General features: G+C 40.1%; 1 protein-coding gene across 1 annotated transcript in view; it reads left to right on the forward strand.

The window, feature by feature from the left end:
• The first annotated feature begins 341 nt into the window (after positions 1-341).
• LOC141743899 (bifunctional heparan sulfate N-deacetylase/N-sulfotransferase 4) overlaps positions 342-19,441 on the forward strand; it is a 124,579-nt gene continuing 105,479 nt past the window's right edge. Inside the window, exon 1 of the mRNA XM_074588944.1 lies at positions 342-452. The gene's annotated coding sequence lies outside the window, so the exon portion shown is untranslated. The remainder of the gene's footprint in view (positions 453-19,441) is intronic.

Genomic DNA, 19,441 nt, shown 5'->3' on the forward strand with positions numbered 1-19,441 from the left:
GGGATTTTCCTATGTATTAACTGGAGAGTTTAAGACTAGCCTTCCAGCTGAGGGTTAAATTTCCTGATGTCCGTAGAGTCTCTGTTCTGGCTTATTGCCTCATTCTAGGGAAAAATAAACTGGCTTTATGGGCAGAGGACCTCATGGAAGAGGCACTGATTCCTGCTTGATCTCTGTCCCTCACACCTCTGTGAGTGTTTTTGGATACAGGTGGTTTTACAAACCAGAAACCAAAGGTAGTTTAGACGTAGCTCTGCGGTCTGCGCAGAAAAGCATTCAAAAATTTAGATCTGCATCAGAAAATATGTGGGCTTTATTTCTACAGAAATCTAGACAGCAAGCTTACAAGAAACTTCCTCATCACTAAATATTCAGTCCTGCCTTGCTCTTGGTAGGGAGGAAGCTGAAGGAGGACTCCATCTATCCGGGGAGCCACATTCTTTCCCTTCTAGGTAAGACTGAAATCAGTAAGCACGCTTACAGAAATGCTGATTTTTTTCTTTTTAAGTTATTCATATGCTTCAGAACGATTCTGGTTTCTAATTTTACTCACAAGGTATGACTGGTTTTATTTTTCTTGTCTTTCATTATTGCGACTAGAGCATAAACATCATAAAACTAATTCACGCAGCATTCTGGGCAGGGTACTTTTTTTTTTCTTCTGGCAAATAGTTGTGGTTTCTGCTGAAACCGAGTGACACTGAAACACTGTCATCTAATCACTTTGAAAAATGCTGTACATCTTCCTTTAGAGTACAATCGTGTTTACGGATCTACAAGCAACAGGACCCATTATGACAAAATTGTATTAACTCCTGTATAACATGTTAATTTGGAACTGAGATCAATAGCTTCGGTAAAGTGCACCGTTGCAAAAATAATCAGATTCTGAGACATTAAGCAATGGGGAAGTTACTTTATCATTCTGCGAGTGAAAAAAAAATTACTACTTGGAGTCTTAAAAGTATGCTCAATAGTTTGCATTTGAGTTTTGGGAGCTCCAGATTTTAGCCATAGTTCTCTCTTTGGCTTTGTGTCCTTTAATAATATTAGAACACTGTGGGATCAGATTTAATCTTTTTCTGTAAGTAACTAGTTATGATCAGACCCTGCTCTTTGGGCTTTAGGAAGCAAATATATACCAGACACATGCCTACAGCAGTCTGAGGTCTATATATTGCATTTTACAATAGGCCATTACTGATTTTTATTCTGCTGTATTCAACATTTCTACATCATTGCAGATGCCATTTATTCTTCAACTTCAGCAAAGTTATCTCATTTATCTGATATAGCCACAATCATTAACCACAATTATACAATGACACCCAAATCAGCCCCGAAAGGAAAGTCTTGCTGTGTATGGTTTGTTTGATGATTATTTTTTTTTTAGGTTTTTGTAAGATAAGACACTGTCAAAATGCTTTGACAAAGCCATGACCGGACTGAAACTAAGGTGTAAATTCTGTTCTTGTGAAACTCTACAACCTTATTAAAATTCCATCTGAAAGGTAAAATTAAGCACATGCTTAACTTCAAACATTTAAATAGACTTGTTCTGCTGAACTGAGGTCTAAAGCTCCCTCTTTATAATGGACAACATAATTTAACTTTAAACTCAGAATCACTATGAACGAGCTAATGCAGAAATCAATGCTAAAACCTAATGGAAAGCGAGAACATTTGAAGTTTCATTTTTTCTTTTGTTTCCTTTGAATATAATTATGCTCTTTTAGTACTGTTTTTCCTCAGTCCTCTCCGCCTACTATGTCATAATTATAAACCCACATTTTAGAACACTAATTAAGAACATATTCACAGCAAGAACAGTGGATGGGTGGACAGAGAGAAAGTGTTCAAGCACCAGAGAGCAAATTAATACCCGTGAAAAAGAAACAAAAACAGGAGGGAGGAAAGGAAAGGGAGAGAAAAGACAGCTTGCTATGTGCCAGTAAATAAAGGAAAACTGAAAATTACATTCTCAGATGTATACGTATAGCCTTTTCTGTCAGCATTGCACCACTATTACTGTCACGTGATTGAACATTAGATATACGTCTTGGAGTTTATAAAATTTTATGTAAGCATCTAGGAAAAAAATTAAGCAACCCCCTCTGAGCTTCACCCATAAAAGTGCTGTGGTATCTGTTTTTGCCGAATAATAGGGTATTAAAGCATCCCTGGAAACGCCTGTTTACCTGCTAAATGGATGTGCGCAGTCCTAAGTGGAGATACAAATCCTCCAGGATCAGCGTTTCAGGTGTAATTTTAGGTGACGTTCGACAACAGCCCAGTGTGGCCGGGCAGAAGCCCAGTTGCATTGAGGAGGCTGAAGAGATGCAGGAGACTGAATACTTTTTTCCTGTTGTAAGGTCAAGAACCAGAATGTTTAATGTAAGAACAAATATTGTAGGTAGGCAATACATCTTAATCATTGCAAACAAGACAGCCATTTATAAGTAATTATGATTAAAAAAAAAAAAAAGAAAAAATATAGTCTTTCAATTATCACAGAATCTTCAGAGTTGGAAGGGACCTCTAGAGATCATCTAAGTCCAACTCCCCTGCTAAAGCAGGATTGCCTACAGCACATCACTCAGGGCTGCATCCAGGCGAGTCTTGAAAATCTCCAGAGAAGGGGACGCCACAACCTCCCTGGGCAGCCTGTTCCAGTGCTCTGTCACCCTCACTGTAAAGAAGTTTTTCCGTGTATTTGAACGGAACTTCCTATGTTCCAACTCGTGCCCATTGCCCCTCGATCTGTCACTGGGAACCATTGAAAAGAGTCTGGCACCATCCTCCTTCAACCCACCCTTTAGATACTTGTATGCCATAATAAGGTCTCCCCTCAGCCTTCTCTTCTCCAGGCTAAAGAGTCCCAGCTCTCTCAGCCTTTCCTCATAAGGGAGATGCTCCAGTCCCTCGGTCATCTTAGTTGCCCTTCGCTGGACTCGCTCCAGCAGTTCCCTGTCCCTCTTGAGCTGGGGAGCCCAGAACTGGATGCAGTATTCCAGTTGTGGCCTCACCAGTGCAGAGTAGAGGGGGAGGATGACCTCCCTTGACCTACTGGCCACACTCTTCCCTGTGCAGCCCAGGATGCCATTGGCCTTTTTGGCAACAAGGGCACATTGTTGGCTCATGGATAATTTACTGTCTACCAGGACCCCCAGATGCTTCTCCTCAGAACTACTTCCCAGCAGGTCCACCCCTAACCTATACTGGTGCTTAGCATTCTTCCTCCCCAGGTGCAGGACCTTGCACTTGGTTTTGTTGAACCTCATTAGGTTCTTCTCTGCCCAGCTCTCCAGCCTGTCCAGGTCACGCTGGATGGCAGCACGGCCCTCTGGAGTGTCAGCTATCCCTCCCAGTTTGGTATCATCAGCGAACTTGCTGAGGATACACTCTATCCCATCATCCAGGTCATTAATGAATATACTGAACAAAATTATCTTCTAGAACACTTGCTCTGAAGTTTTATTTATGGACAAAGATATTTGTATTCAGGTATGTTGATTTGCTAACATGGGATGAGACCGCTGCATCAGGTGGTTATGAATATTTGGTTAATTGAAATATAAAAATGTGATGAAGATCAGGAAATAAAGAACAACCCCATTTTATCCTATTTGATTTCAAGTCTTTTCTTAGCCTGTTCAAAAATATGACATACCATATTCTAGACACCCATGTAATCCAGGAGACTTGAGCTCAGTCTTTGTTTCACATGGGATTTAGAGGTGGAAACCAACATTTTGTTAAAATTTAAGTGCCTGGGAAAACAGCTAAAAGCCAAGAATCGTATATATCGTAGAAACAGTGGCGCTCTGTTCAAACTCAACAAAGTCAAGTTAACAGGCACTGTAAAAACGTTATTGTTATTCCAAATGCTTTTGAAGTCTCCAAAACAGTTTCATAGTGACCATCACAAGTTTATTAGCTGTAAGAAGATGAAACGGAAGGTCAATACTTAGCGGATTATGCATGAGAGATTATGAATATGACAAGGCGAGTTTTTACACACCTTTAGGGACCTATGTATGAGAGCAATTATAGAAGGCATCGCCACCAGAAAACACAGATGCAAAGGACAGTATGCTGTAAAAGGTGTTAAAATGCTCCCTGAAAAAGTATTGATGGTTTGGGTTAGCAGTTTACCTAAATGCTAAAGCTGTGAGCTATCAGCAAACCCTTCCACTTAGCTCTCTGGGTCTAAGGTTGCTTTAAAATAGTGGTGCAGCTTAAATAACAAAATCCGTTCAGCTGGAGCTGTGTCCCTAGCTGGAATTAAAGCTAGAGGAAGCAGTTTTACTTTAGGCCCATTTTGTCCTAGAAAAGTTAATGAGTAAATTCCCTTTAGGGTAATGACACCTATAGGTTGAGCAGAGTAATAGACCCTACTGCATACTCTTCTAGCCAAACAGACCAGTAATAAGCTTCCCAAGGAACACCAAACCACAGAAGAGACCCTTGCAATGAAAACACAGCCCTCCTTACTGACGCTCAGCATTTTCCACACCGCACGGATATCTTCACGTTCATTTTACAAGAACTAAGGCTGTCTGCAGCAAGTGATGCTTTTGAGTCCCCGAAACTTTGACACCCAATTTGTGAGATATTGTAGAGGCCGTTCAAAAGTGCGAGTGTCCATTCCCTGAAAACCAGCTACTTTGAAAATGCTGTAAGTTGAGAAGCCACCACAAGTGCCTTAAAACTTGAGGTAGCTACGCTTTATTTAGTTTCTAGTCATGAATGTGAAAGATAAAGTTTTTCCAATCTTTACATTTTTTTTGCAGATATATTGGCAGTAAACTTTTTATATGCTAAGCCTGACTCTGGAAAGCATGTGGAATACAGAAATTAGCAAAACAACCAACCTTGATTTACTTCATACGTAAGCTGTACCAAGTACAGGGGTGAGTCACGCAGCTGTGAAAACGCAGCATGGCTCTATAATCTTTCCAGGCTCTTTGCAGGAGATACCAAGGAGCTCAATTTGAAGTTAGATATTTGGTATTCAGTCTTCTTTCTGGATAATGAAATTTAAAGAAAGTTAGTTTAATTCCTTGGCTTCAGATTATTCACAAGCAACCAATATTCAACACGAAGTACATTTTGATCAAACATTTGGTGCTCCTGATATGGGTTCCTTCCTGATTGTATGCAAGTTCTTAGAAAACCAGAGTCCTGATGTTTGCATTCACAATTCCAAATTTAATTGCTGTAACTGTTCTGCAATTGTTGCTTTAAACCGTCTGGTTTGACTAATGCTCATTGCCCAGCTCATAATCCCACTAGATGAACTAACACAGTTGACTCAAATATGAAAGAATTTGGTGATGGAGGGTGAGGGACATAAAATACCCTCCATCAATTCTGATGACAGGTTTCTACAATAAAAGTCCAAGGGTCATATTCACCAGGGCTGGCACAGAAAATCACATTCGACAGCTCCAAGGACAGATTCATCTCTGAGAGGAAATTCCCTTCTACCTGTACTCCCTCCACCTTCCTGCTTACCCTGTTTCCCACTTGTGAGCGCACACTTCGCTCAGAAAAAAAACATACCCAACTGGCGTGCCCTGTGGCAGCTGTGTCAACGCGACGGCTCCTTCTCACATCTGGGACAGCAGCAGCTTCTCAGCCTAATGTTTTTCAATACTGTTTCTACCTTTTTTTCCTTCTACCTTTCCTTTCATTTGGAGACTTCCAGTACAAACATGACTCTGGGTAGCTGGTGGAAAGGTGAAATATATCATTAAGTTAGTTTTGCTGTATAGAAGTAAACCACAATTCCCTAATTGTAACTCTTCGAACATGCAAGTAAAGTAGAATAATTTGGAATCAGGATCTTTTCTTTTTTTCCCTCTCTCTCCATTGTGTTTTATTGATAGGTGAAAGGCTAATTTAGTCTCAAGAGCATTCTGTGTCCACCCCAACTATTTCACTTCAATACATAACCTTGCTGTGAATACATTTTAATTAGTGATTTCGTACTTGGAATTGCACAGTTGTAATACAGTAGGCGTGAGGATCTATTGAAATAATATAAAAAAAGGCATAATTATTTTCAAAAGCTCTGTTGGAATAGTGCAGGTAAAAAATTCCCCTGCTGGTGCCCGTTTTCTGTGTCCAATGTATCATTAGCACTTCACATTCTTCCTGCATTCATAAAAGGGTAGATGCTTGGACTTCAGGTTGTACAGGATGCCCCCACAGGCCCAGAGACTTTTCATTCTGTTGTTTGCTGTTGCTTGCTGAGACCATTGTAATGAAGACAAGATTTTGACTTCATTTGATAATTTGGGTCTAATTGACTGAAAGATATCACTAAGAAAAACGGAAGCAAAACTAAGAGATTCAGAAGGATTTTCAGAACTCTAGGGGCCTGGCCTGGGAACTTTTAATGCAATGTGGAATAAAATAAAAGTAGGGCCCAGGAACAAAACATCAAAACCTTGTCATACTGTTGGAAGGCATGCTGACAGCGGAAGAGTTTTGAGTAGCAGTGAAAGAAAAATCTTTAAAAACCGTAAGCTCATTTCAGCACCAAATCTAAACTCACAAACAAGATGCTGGGTTTCAGCCTAGAAGAAAATTAAAGGGGGTGACAATGTATTACGTGATTAAATGAGGCATTAGTTACATTTACTAGGAATGCTGTTCAATTAATTTGGCCGTTGCTCTCAGGACACACACTGCAGCACGGAACAAAAAGACTGATAAAGGCCAAATGGATTTTTAAACACTACATTGAGTTGCATTTGATGCGCTAGTTCCCTTGAAGGAACTTTTTTTTTTTCTTTTGCAAAATTATCATGTTTAAGAAAACTACCAGAAATTCACTGGCACGTCAATGAAAACAAGTAAGTGTTCTTAAAATGTAGGCAATTTACACCTACTTACAGTGACTATAGTTAAGGAACACATACATATAAAGCTGTCATATCTGCTCCCTTCAACTCCCTCACAATGTTGATGTGGCCATCTTGGCAAGTTTTCTGACCCGCTCCTAATCTGAACGAGTAGATGAGATATTAGGAAGAAATTTTTCTCTATGAGGGTGGTGAGCCCCTGGCCCAGGTTGCCCAGAGAAGCTGTGGCTGCCCCATTCCTGGAGGGGTTCAAGGCCAGGTCAAACAGGGCTTGGAGTAACCTGGGCTGGTGGGAGGTGTCCCTGCCCAGGGCAGGGGGTTGGAACTAGATGGTCTTTAAGGTCCCTTCCAACCCAAACCATTCTGTGATTCTACGATAAGTAGCTGTAAAACTTGGATCCAGTCCATGTCTCAAGTCTGGACCCTTCTCCGACACAAACGCTGAAGTCTCAATTAGCTATTGAGAATGACGGTGGTTCAGATCTGCCATCTGTGCAGCTCTGCTCGCCCTACGGAGGGAGCACACCAGTCCTCAGGCTCTGCTCAGCACTGGGCTTGGAGCGGCAGCTGTCACTTAATGTAGTGTGGTAGCATCCCATAGAATGCAGCTGGCTGTAGTAATGTTTTAGCCGGTGGCGTGGTTGTTTTGTCACAGAGATACTGTGTTGATAGCTCCAGTGAAGTACCTAACAACAGACAACGGGGAGAGAAAAGCTTATGGTCTCAAAACAAATTCATAGGGAAAGCGGCAAAATGGGAGTGTTGATATTCCATTTGAAATTTTACTAGTTCAGAAAACCAGACTTTTAAACCCTTGTAAAATTACAGATTACAAAAGCAATTTACTGAATTGGCCATGCCTTTAAATGCGTCTCTCACCGAGAAGGCTTGACAATGTCTCTGCTTACACATCCTGTTGCAGTGCAGACCCGGCATCTGCTTTATTCGTCCCTCATTTGTATTCACTGTTTCACGATTGCTCCTGACCAGTTCTTAAACTTCTTAAATCTTAAACACCAGGGTCTCAAATGAGAGGAGCCTGGCTTCCAGGGAGAAGGAGCTTACTTCTGTGTAGCCTCCTCAGGCAAGCACAGCAGCATCCCTCCCTGTGGCAGCATATTGCTGCTAATTAATTACCTATACGTTGCTCTAGGCCGGAAGGCGCTTTCATCAAGAGGACCAAACAAGTAGTAGTTTTGTTTCCAGAGAAACCTCAAGGAATAATTATATACAGTAGGTGTCATGAGATCACTTGCCTGAATTCATCAATATTAAGGGCCTCCAAAGAGGGGAAGTAAGGTTGGAACATGAGGTCACCTGAAAGACAACAGCCCTCTACAGCCTGGGGTCAAAAACAGGGGGAAAGGCAAAAATTTAAAAGGAATCCCAAGCATGAATGTTTAGTTGGTGATGGAAGAAATTAAGACTGAGGTGTATTTTTGTGGGCTTTTCTATGGGATGCTTGGGAAGAAATCTGAGAAACCTGCATAAACTTGAAAGGAGCACGTCAGAATGTAACAAGACAGTAGAGAGTTTAAGGACTAGAGAGGGGTGGATGAAGAGATAAGATATAAAGGTCACTGTGCAAGGACCTCACAAATTCTGTATTGTGTGCATTCTTGACTATCCAAGTTTTAAAAGGGGAAAGAAGTACATTGATGTTACAAAGTGGAACGGAGTCTGGTCTGTTTTGTGCAGATAAAGCCTACAAAATGTTGTGTATCACTGAGGAAAACAAAGCACAAAAGAAAGTCCTTCTGGGAGAAATATAGATTGAAATCAAGAAATAAACAGGAAATAACAACGTTTACTCACACTTGCTGCCTTGCAGTTGCTGGAAATTGAACATCTTGGATGCGTCTATCTGCACTGGGCAAATAATTGCCGTTTACTGTCCTAGGGGAAAGTCTGGAAAGTACAGGGAAATCAAAATCCCTGAGGCATATCCTTCCTTCTCATAAAGTACAGCCAACGAAGCTATGATCACTTAGAACACCTGATGATATGCCTCCCCTAGTAACCAAGCTTCCACTTTTCCCAGATACGGCAATCTTAAAAATAGAAGAGCAGGAAAATTGTCCATTCCATTTATACTGCTAAAATCTGAGTTAGAACAGATACTTATCCCCCAGGAAAATGGTTTCCGTTAATATTGTGAGGGATTCACCCTTGGGAAGCATGTGTGCACTCCACAAAGCTGTTCAAGAAAAGGCAGAGGGACACACTGCCTTTTTTTCCACCTCCCACTCCCTTCTTCATTTGGCTCGCTGTTTATATTAGGAGTAAAAGAGAGAGGCCAGGTTTTACTCCTGCCTGACTTCTTCAGTTTTCCAGAGATGAGCAACTACCCAAGACTGCACACCGATCTTGGGTCACAGCACACCCTGGTCCTATATAAAAATTACTCCCCTTCTCCTTGCACTTCATCAGTGGAATAAGTAGACGATGGTCCCGTGTGGTTGAACACAAGGAAGGCAGGTTGGGGAAGTGCTCTCTGCATTAGCACAGCTAGCCTTTGTGAGTCTCCAAATTAGGATGCAGAAGAAGAACGCAGTCTCTGCCTTAGCCAAATGTAAAGGGAACCTTTCTGCATATTTTTGATATGTGATCTTATCAGCAGACAGCTTTTTCTTTTCAGTACAATAAATCCTTGTAATTCCACAGTACAGAAATCTGACAATACAGAAAGTAATCTTTATGATGGCTAAAAGTCTTTGCACAGCATATATTGCAGCTTACGATAATTATTTATTACTGGTGTTACCATTACTGAGTGCTTAATGCACTTGTGGCCAGTGGGCAGAAAATAAGCAATACCCGGTGACAAGAGCAAGAATGCACTTCTTCTCATGGCAAGTAACTTTTTAAAGTTCCTGTCAGGCTGTAGTATTTTTTCTGCTCCATGCAAGAGTATTAAAATAAAAACTTTGGATATATAAATCAGAGTAGGGTGAGTTCACTTCTGTGCCAAGAGGGAGCCAAATGAATCCTATAGATGTTAAAGCTGAGAGGGACCTCCTAGATCATCTTGTTCTCCCTCCCTTCCCATTGCTGTTAACAACTGCTGGTGGCGCAGGAGCAGAATCTTAAATAGCAAAAATACTGAGCTCTGCCCTCCGGCTGCTTATCAGTGCATTAACGTTTTCTACAAAATATTTACTACAGCTTTATTTTTCTATACCTTTCTATTTTCTCACATACCCTATCTAATATTCACATCATCGCCTCTGCAGAGATGGTGAACTTTCTCTAAGTAAGTTATTCCACTGTAAGACTGACCTTCCCTTAAGAGTGCCTTTTCCTCCTAATGCATAAAATGAATTTTCTTTTTTCTAGTTTCAGTTCATTACATCTTTTAAGTACTCGATAATTCCTCACCATCTTTATTGTCACTATAGTTAGATGTTTATAGACAAGTACATCTCTTCCTTATTGCTTCAATATGGAAGCATGGAAGTGACAGCCATATGATAAACAGCAAATCTGCTGGAAAAACTGAGAAATCACGTGGGAGAAGACTTTCAAAGGCATAAAGAGGAATTAATAATCCCAAGTGCAAGCATGTGTGTATGCACACAGGTGTGTAAAAGAGAAAGGAAAAAGAGAACAGATTTTCGGCACGACTAATATTTCTCCGTAAGGAATGGTTCTTTTAAGGTGTTTTGAGAGCAGTGAGATGGATCTATCAGTAAGCAATTTTATTTATTTTCACTTCACAGCAACTATCAATCTGGAGATGAAATAAGGCACAGGAGGGCATCCTGTCCACCTATTTACCATTAGGCATTGCATAATAATGCTCCATGTTTTCTGCGTTTAGCTGCGCAAGCCTTAAACAACAGGATTTCCTTGCTTGTCTGAGCCCGTGGTTAAGCCCCAGGGCTCCAGAAGAGCGGATCAGGATGATCTGGCAGAGTGCCACCACGACCCATGTCGTGGAAGCTATGCCGTGCTTCCTCACCTGGCTGAACCAGCACCAGAGACGTGCAACTGTTTGTTACAAGCTTCATCCCCTTGACCCCTGTGCCTTCTTCAGCTCAAGTCTTCTACTGTCATTTCCCCTAAAAGGGTTATTGGAAACGTCCTTGAAAGGAATCTATCATGACAATTTTATGCTCATAGCTGACTGTGTTTCCTGGATTTCCAAAGGGTGATCCTTCTTTTCCATATTTCTTACCTCACCAATATGCTTATTAAAGCTTTTGAATATCTTTAGAACATTTGCCTAGTATTGACTTTCTGCTTTCTGAATACCACAGTACTTGCCTAGCGCTCTTGTGATATATCATGTGAATACAGGCTATTTTTTCCTATTATGCAAATATTATTTTTTTTACTGAGAGTTTCATCTGTTTTCACGTATATTAAAGGGTATAACAGCTATTACTGTTATCAGTAGCTGCAACACGCTTATATCCTGAAACAAATAATGTTAACGCTGGTGGTATAAGCTTAGTAAAAGATATTATATGTAAAAACTCTTGGAAAAACACTGAGGCTAGTTGATTCCTCAGACTGACCGAATTAAATACTGGCGAATACGACGTTTTACCCACTATAAAAACTACACAGGATGGTCTCACATTGGTTTTCAGTTTAGTTCAGGCCTGTTTTTTTCAGAAAAGGCTTTTTTTGCTATGGTTCAAAGTACCACAGAGTAAGTGCAGAGACGGTAGCATAGCAACCACAAAAAAGTAAGTTTAAACACTGAGAAAATGAGCTTTTTGCTTTCTAATAGCAGAGCTTTCATGTTCATATCTTCTTGCTGGGTTTGAAACACCTGTTTCTATTTCAGCTGACTTTGTTTGCTTCATTCTTTCAGTACAGAAAGCTGTGTGGCTGTCCTGAATTACAATTAAGTAAGCCTGTTTTCAGTGAATATTCTCCGGTCATCAACAAAAAGTGAAGAGAATTTTGAATGGTGAGGAATTAATTTAGTTTTCAAATTAAATTCGCACTTCCTTGAAATGGAAGTGGGTTTTGGTATGAAACAGAATTGGTTCTTACAATGGGCATGAGAATAAACCTACTTTTGGCCGCTGACTCAAGAAAATTTTAGTGATAACATCAAATAAATCCAAGCAATAGCCGCTGTGATTTTTTTAAATCCGTTTGAAGGCTGTGTGCCCTGTCTGCACAATAATGTGAACCCTGTCTGGACAGCTGAGGGACTTAGAGTTCCGTGCTTTGGCACGTCATTGACTTTTCCTGTTTACCTGAACCGAGTTTAAGGCTGTGACTCACCTCAGATTTGCATCTTTGTTTTACAAGTTCTTGGTGTCTGGAAAAGCGTATGTGAAATGCTGACTTAAATAGCATCTCCTGCTCGTAATGTCTCCTCTGCACGCCTGTGTAGCCACCTAACAAGAAAAGCAGTGGAGAATAATCAATGAGGACTTTTAAACTGTTTCTGTTTTGAACCTTTACTTAGTTAATCTTGAATCCTTTTGCATTCTCTATTATATTTTTAATTAGGGTACTTTTTCCTGCTAATATTTTAACTGCAACAGACACAAACGATCTTTGAATTGTGGAAACTGTATCAGACCAGGTGCACCCTCAAACTGTGATTTATCCTGAAACGACACGATTTCTACTGAACTGGAATCTCACTATCCCCACACTGCAGCTAATGACAGGCAATCTTTTGGTCAGGTTTATCTGTATTTTCACCCATTCTCCCTTCCAAGCTGTCAGGTGCCCAAACATACACTAGAAGGCCCCTAAACCTATAGTAGAAAAAAAAAATTATAGTTCCAAATATGCTATTGCAGATTCTGCAGTTGTGCTGGGTTGCTTCCAGTACATTTAAAGTATTCTGATGTATCTGTGTTCAAATTACGTGATTTTTGGCCGCCTCTGTTTTCCCTGCTAGTGTGGGAATGCATGAGGTGGAAGGGACGTGTTCATTGAAGCTGGATCTCTGTCAGACATATTGCAGTGCTTATGAAAGGCAAAGATTAGGATAAAAAGGCAGGAAATGAGCGAACAGACCTCCCGGTTGTTAACGTGATGGCTTCGCTTGTCTACGACCTGGAGGGCTTCCAACCACCAGCGTTTTGGATGAAAGGGTGAAGAGCTGACAGCTTGCTGTACTTGACCCTGCACAATTTCCCTACCACCTGCAGGGTCCCAGCTGGGGTGGAGGGTGCTTAGGATCCCCCCGGGACAGTCACATCCCAATGTCCCCTGTGCCAGCGGGGCCAGAGATGCAACACAAGGGTGCGGGGACAGATGGGTTTCTTCTTCTGGCAAGGCCATGAGGCACAACGGAAAGCTTCTGCAATGCCCCCAAAATGAGTTTTTGCCTCCAGACTTGGACAGAATGAAAATAATTCCCTATTCTTACACCATAAATACAAATATTACACTTTCTCTCCAATTTTTCCAGCCCTGATTTTGCATGAAAAGCAAGTCAAAGTGAGCAGTTCTTAAAGAGATTTTTACCCCTTCATTTCAAAGCAGAAACCTGCTATGACTTAACAAAAAAACCAACCCGAAACTCATAACTTCGGTGAATCTTTTGCATGACTAAACTTCTAGGATGCACTTGACTATGTGGTTTTCCATTACTAACCCAATCTCTCTTTAAGTTTTCCTCTTCCAACTATAATTCTGTTCGCAGCATTTCAGTTGTTGTAGAAGTAATGCAATAAGACTTCACAAGCTGTGCAAAGCCTTTAAAATTATGGAGCTTTACAATGGACCTAAAATTCTTATGTCCATGTTACAGCGGGATTATCTAAAGCCCAGAGGTTATGCAAATCGGCTATAGTTATGCAGAACAGAGCTCTGAAGAAAATACTAATATCCTAACCCCACACCTCATTCATATCCAATGGAAGACAGATCCACTGCCATAATTAGTGCTCTTATTTATGACTTACATAATTTTTAAATACATTCTATTGACACATCTTCATTTTCCACATACGTTTTGCACTGGAATGTCATTACTGATGACTTATTAGCAGTAGAATAACATCAATGAAAAGAACAACACTGTTGGAGAATTATTGATTATTGAATAACACACTGTTAAAAAATGTGAAGTATCCATGTTTCTTCACAAGTGAATTAGAGACGGTAGTTGTTCTATAGTTAAACCTGAAGTTTCCTATTATAATATTCATTTTTTTTTCAAATTAAATCTGTCTTGGAAAAATGACTAGCTAGATTATCTGGAATTTACTAAAATCTGCATTCTGACAAAAAAATGGAACAATTTCATATATTTATATAGTCTTTGGGATTTTCTCATAGATCATTACATTTTCCAGGCAACTCTTGGAAGAGGGAGAAAGGGAAGAGTCTCAGAAAGTCAGTACAGCCCAGCCTAAAGTAGGAAGGGAAAGGTTGACTAGAGTCCATTAAAGCAGAATCTCAGACAGAAAAAAACCAAACCAGTTGACCCTTTTTGATTCTTGTCTCATTTAGCAAATCAGGAGTACAGAACGGAGGAAAAAGGAAATTGAGAGATTTTGTACAACAGGAAGCTCTCTGTTCTTTTTCTCTCCCATGACTAAATGCTAAAACTACCTGTTGCTCCGTGGTAATGTGTATTTCTGTCAACACCATGTTTGAATCCAGTGCGGTCAGATAAAATTCCATTAGTGACACTACATTTGAAATGTCAGGCCTGAATTTAGCCCTAAATAGAACAGAAATTGTACTCACAAAGCAAATATTAAGCTTCATTCTTTCTCATCCTCCCTTTCAGTAGCCTATGTGGCCATAAAAACATGTAATTCTAGAAAAACCTCAAATAAATTTATTTGACTTCATTTTTTAATTGTTATTTTTGATCTAATGTATGTATTCTTATATTTCCCAATACAGACGGATGACAGGAAATATTTTTTTATTATATTTATAAAAGTCGAAACCGTTTGAACTATTTAACCAGTGCGTTAGCGCTGATTGCACTAAACACCATTAGTATTTATTGAATAGAGCCCCCCTTATAAATTTTCCCCGAACTAATTATGAGATTTTTGTCCCTTTTCTGGCCCAAGTTACGTAGGACTTGCTGCTCTTCCTGTATCTGTCAGCGGACTGCTCTTTCCCCCGACAGTGCCTCTGTCTCCCAACATCGTGTGGAGTGCCCTACCTGAGGGCCACATCATCTACGATGAGCTCTACCTCTTTATGGTCAATTCTCATACAACATTCTGCGTTCAGTCTGCACCTCCTGCCCATCTTCAATGAGCTATGGCATCCAGTAGGATCATACCATAGATGCCTAAAATACCCTTTCTGTTCTTTGTTTTGCGGTGGTCCTCTGGCACATGGAAAGAGGCTTAATTCACATCCCTATAGGGGCGGTGAAACATATGCAATGGGCAGAAGAACTGCTTTTCTATCTGTTCCTCTTGGTTGCTTTTCTTTCCTACTTTGTGAAGATTTCTGAGATGACAGCAATGAGAAATGACTGTACGCCTCCCCAGAACACTTATGTTGGTAAACATTTAGTGAAACAAGTAGTGCCTCAATGTGCCTCAGTGAGGCAACTTAAGCCTCACTGACTGAACTCCAGGGTTGAGTAGAGCATTTACAGTGGGGCCTGTCATTAGTATCACTACTGGAATATAAATCAAAAAAGAAGCATGTAACCATCACTGCACGTATACAGCTTAGGTGGGAATACACGTATTTATTTCACATTTAGCTAACACAATCTGCAGTAGTCCCAAATTCTGATACCTGCGTTTGCATCTGAGAAGCATCTTTTTCCTGGAAGGGCTCTTTTTGGGCATATCCACACTAGGACCACAGGGTGCCTTCCCTACCTTGCAGCTCAGCTGCATCATGCAGTGACCACCTTCTCCCCCCTCCATACACACACGCTATGAGCTCAACTGCAAGCCAACTTGTAAGCAGAGATGGGGAAGCAACCCAGCAAACTCCAACAGGCTTTTCTATCCAGATGATCACAGGACCTTGAGGTGAGGTATAGTCACCTCAGGTGTTAGACTCAGCCGGCGGCTTTAGTCTTTGAAGGAGCTACATGCTAACATTAATAAAAATACAGAATCCTGGCCCTAAGTGACCTACGCCCATTTCAAAGAAGACATCTCATTTTCTGCCTAAAGTCAGTCAAGTGCAGTCTTAAGCAAATATTTCTCATTAAACTAACTTCATTTTTAATTGAGGTTTGAAGGTAAACAGTATACTACTCAGAGCAATAATTATTACTGTTTAATTCAGGAGGCCTTCATCAATGCATCAACCAATATGATTTCAGTCAAAATCTGGGAACTTATCACCTCTTGAGACTTAATCAGAGTCATCTCGAATCCGACTGAATCATTTAAGGACACGTGTGAAGGGGTTTTCTTCATGTGAATTTTATCGTCATTGCCTGAAACAATATTACCTGAAACATTGGGGACACTTAATACTTTCTAGTTGTAGACATATAACTGTGAGGCTCACGCTCCCCTCAAAGGGGCAATTGCCTCTCCAATCACTATAGATGAACTTAGACCCCCCATACCCTCCAGCGTAGAGAATGTGAACAACTCCTTGTGACACAACTCTACGGTAACAACCGTGAAGCAGGTGAATAAGGATAGGAGAAAAATTTAGTACATGAGGTTATTTTAAAGGCGTATGGACCTTTCCACGCTTCAACTACCCAGAAGGCTGAGAAAGATTGAAGTCCAGGGCCTTCTGCTGACAACACATCAAAATCAGAGAAGCACAAAAGTAAATTAAAACATTATGATAGGTTCACCCATGCATTCCACAGGAAAAAAATACCAGATACAATACAGAAATGCAGATACTTTCACTGTACCAAAGACACCTCTCTCTACAAATCCTATTCCCAGGACCGACAACACAAACCTGCGTCCTTTTTCTTAGGGGTTTGTTCAATCAACTTTAATAAAAGACAGCACTTACTGTGATTCAGTTACTGAATAGAAAATTGTAAGCTAAAATGTGACGGTTTTTCCATTACAACCTACAATTAGGGAATCTACAAAATTAATTTCCTTCACCTTTAACGAGGTTCTGTTATGTGGTTTGGTGTGCATTATTGTGTGTATTAGTCATAGCCTGACTGAAGGGAAATGCAGCATCAAATTTATTGTAACAGCAATTTTCCTTAAAGTATATTAGCAGAGATGAATTGGCAGACCCCTAAAACATGGCTTAAACCTATCTTTTATACAATATTGCCCTCTATGGGAGCACAAGATGTAACAGATTTGAAATAAGCATGCTGCTGTTCTTTTGTCTTATTAATTTTGTTTAGTATAATATCTACTTTCTTAAAACGCTTTTAACTTAAAAGCTCTATGCCAGCACGAAAATCAACCTATCACTCTCTCATCATTTAATCTATTTCTTTTGAGCCTACATTTCATATTGTAACAAATGTATCTACTACTGGTGTTTAGCTTTTATATGATAATTTCAGTTCACAGAGTCACTGCTCAAAGTGTGTATGCCTTTCTGCCATGTTTTTTTAAAAAAACCAAACACTTCAACCAAAATGCACACAACCCAGCAGTCACATCAGTGGTATAAATACACAAACAACATTTTGAATTTTATTTCTAGAGTGCCCAGAAGTCCTCAGAGAGCAAAGAGGCAACTCCAAAACATCACTGTAGACAGAAACAGATGCATTCAAATGTAACCTGTTGAGCACTAGTGGCATGAGAAGAGAACAAATGGTTCTTTTTCCAAAGGTTTTGTTTTGTTTGTGGGTTTTTTTTCAAAAAAAAAAAAAAAAAGCCCCAACACATTCCGTCTGCTGCCCTCCTGATTTTCTAAGAGAGCAGTGCTGAAAGTCTGTAAGTAATTCCCACCACAGAAAAATGAATCAATAGCAGTGAGACATTAAAAGCATTTCTGTAGCTTATTAACTCTATTCTTCTTACAGACATTGCAGAGAGATTTCAAATTTCTAAAGTCAGTGCAATGTAAATATAAAATCATGATCTTGGTATCCTTTGTCAGAGTACAACTTCTTGAAGTACGTTAGCCTCCCTTTTGCTGAACCCAGGTTTGTGGGGGGGTTTCATAATGTTGAGACAAAGCACAGTTTCGTTAGTCCCAACACAGATCTCAGAGGCAATACTTGTATTTCCATTTTAGCGTGGTGTGTCATGTTTCATGGTTTGGGGTAGCTTTCGTGAAGCAGTGCAGTTCGGCACAGAATGCTGCGCCCCACGAGAGAAACAAGACATCACTCCTGGTGTACCAGTATAAGCCAGAGCTTCTGCCAGACTGGAGAGGACGCCGAAATTCCGGCATAGTTTTTAAAATTACGATACTGAAAATGTTCCTGTAACGAACAGCTAGAGCTTATAGTAACATAAAAACGTTGGACCCAGAGTACTTACTTTCCTTACACAACTAATCCCACTGAAGCTAACAGAGGTACTCATTGTAGGGAGAAGAACATGTTCGCACACCTAGACAACCACAATTCCGTAAAACAAAAGGCTGTACAACATGGTACAGAGACCTTTCAAGCGTAGAACGTTATGTACCCAATAATCACCAGGAGGAAATCAATTTTCTTAAAAGAGGGAAGACCAAGTCCCTCCAAGTACCACGGACCAGTTTGCAAAGGAGAGGGGCACAGAAGAGAACAGAAACTGATTTACAAAAGCTTCATTCGACATCAAGATTTCCCACGCGAGCCGGAGCATTAGCAGAAGTAGCTCGTAAGCATAAGGCCTCCTCCTATAGGACTAGATGAAGCAGAAAACAAATTATAATGGGATTATATAAAAGAAATTTGCTAAGAGGTGAAACAAAACACTCTGTACAACAGGATCCATTTATTACAGCAATGCCAGAATACCAGTTTGAAAGTGTTTTAGTAATGGATTTTTCACTTTGAGGGTTTTTTAAAGTTTTAAATTAGGGTATATAAAAAGCTATGCTTGTGAGAGCTAACCTAGAAAAAAGTCATCCTTAGAATGTAATGGAAGCTTGATATCTAGAAGGGAAGGACAGAAAAGTAAAAAGAGAAACATAAATGTTCTTTGTAGTTCCTCCTTTGAAAATATCATTCCTGGTTTCACCTTTTATTCAGAAGTAGATTAGAGTATTTAAAGAGCCTCTGTAGACGTGTTAAAGGGGACTCCCATTGGAGCCATGGTCTAATTAAGCTACTTTACGAATCACACCACAGTCTGAATAACTCAAATTAAAAAAATATTTAAAAATCACCTAATACATTAAACCAGGTGTTCAAGCTTCTTAATTTTTAACAATAAAAGAAGAAATGCTTAGTTTTAAGATTTGTATGCTATCACTTAGTAGTATGGATGACGTTCTTTGTGATAACGGCTTTGCCAACAGTTAGTTTGGATTCCTCTTCATTAGAAGCTACCTTCCTCTAGGCATCTTACCAGCCCTACTACTACGTCACTGTTTATACTGTTTGTTCTCTTGCATGAGCTGTTAACTATTGGATCCTCAAAGAATTTATTTGAGGTAATGACTTGCTGATTTATCCATCAGGAAAACAACATACTGCAGTGAGACAACCCCATTACTCTCTCTTTACTTAAAAAGCCACCAAGGCTCAGATATGCAGCTGG

This window comes from Larus michahellis, chromosome 5, assembly GCF_964199755.1.
Source record: "Larus michahellis chromosome 5, bLarMic1.1, whole genome shotgun sequence".
Taxonomy (NCBI): Eukaryota; Metazoa; Chordata; class Aves; order Charadriiformes; family Laridae; genus Larus; species Larus michahellis.